We start from the raw sequence: 1,384 nt of genomic DNA, 5'->3' as shown, positions 1-1,384 counted from the left end.
TGGCAACGCCGTGGCAAGACATGCGGGCCGTGGCATGGCATGGCATGCGGGCCGAGGCCGTGGCATGGCATGTTGGGCGACGCCGTGGCATGGCATGCGGGCCGAGGCCGTGGCAAGGCATGTTTGGCAACGCCTTGGCAAGACATGCGGGCCGTGGCATGGCATGGCATGCGGGCCGAGGCCGTGGCATGGCATGTTGGGCAACGCCGTGGCAAGGCATGCGGGCCGAGGCCGTGGCATGGCATGTTGGGCAACGCCGTAGCAAGGCATGCGGGCCGAGGCCGTGGCATGGCATGCGGGCCGTGGCCGTGGCATGGCATGTTGGGCGACGCCGTGGCATGGCATGCGGGCCGAGGCCGTGGCATGGCATGTTTGGCAACGCCGTGGCAACACATGCGGGCCGTGGCATGTCATGGCATGCGGGCCGAGGACGTGGCATGGCATGTTGGGCAACGCCGTGGCAGGGCATGCGGGCCGAGGCCGTGGCATGGCATGCGGGCCGAGGCCGTGGCATGGCATGCGGGCCGAGGCCGTGGCATGGCATGCGGGCCGAGGCCGTGGCATGGCATGCGGGCCGAGGCCGTGGCATGGCATGCGGGCCGAGGCCGTGGCATGGCATGTTGGGCGACGCCGTAGCAAGGCATGCGGGCCGAGGCCGTGGCATGGCATGTTGGGCGACGCCGTAGCATGGCATGCGGGCCGAGGCCGTGGCTCGACATGTTGGCCAAGGCTAAGGCATGGAACGACGGGCAACGCGGTGGCATGGCATGCTGGGCAACGCGGTGGCAAGGCATGCGGGCCGAGGCCGTGGCATGGCATGTTGGGCAACGCCGTAGCAAGGCATGCGGGCCGAGGCCGTGGCATGGCATGCGGGCCGTGGCCGTGGCATGGCATGTTGGGCGACGCCGTGGCATGGCATGCTGGTCGAGGCCGTGGCATGGCATGTTTGGCAACGCCGTGGCAAAGACATGCGGGCCGTGGCATGGCATGGCATGCGGGCCGAGGCCGTGGCGTGGCATGTTGGGCAACGCCGTGGCAAGGCATGCGGGCCGAGGCCGTGGCATGGCATGCGGGCCGAGGCCGTGGCATGGCATGCGGGCCGAGGCCGTGGCATGGCATGCGGGCCGAGGCCGTGGCATGTCATGCGGGCCGAGGCCGTGGCATGTCATGCGGGCCGAGGCCGTGGCATGGCATGCGGGCCGAGGCCGTGGCATGGCATGTTGGGCAACGCCGTAGCAAGGCATGCGGGCCGAGGCCGTGGCATGGCATGCGGGCCGTGGCCGTGGCATGGTATGTTGGGCGACGCCGTGGCATGGCATGCTGGTCGAGGCCGTGGCATGGCATGTTTGGCAACGCCGTGGCAAAGACATGCGGGCCGTGGCAT

Source organism: Camellia sinensis, chromosome 6 (assembly GCF_055761805.1).
Source record: "Camellia sinensis isolate YWXY chromosome 6, ASM5576180v1, whole genome shotgun sequence".
NCBI lineage: Eukaryota > Viridiplantae > Streptophyta > Magnoliopsida > Ericales > Theaceae > Camellia > Camellia sinensis.
This window is presented reverse-complemented; position numbering follows the sequence as displayed.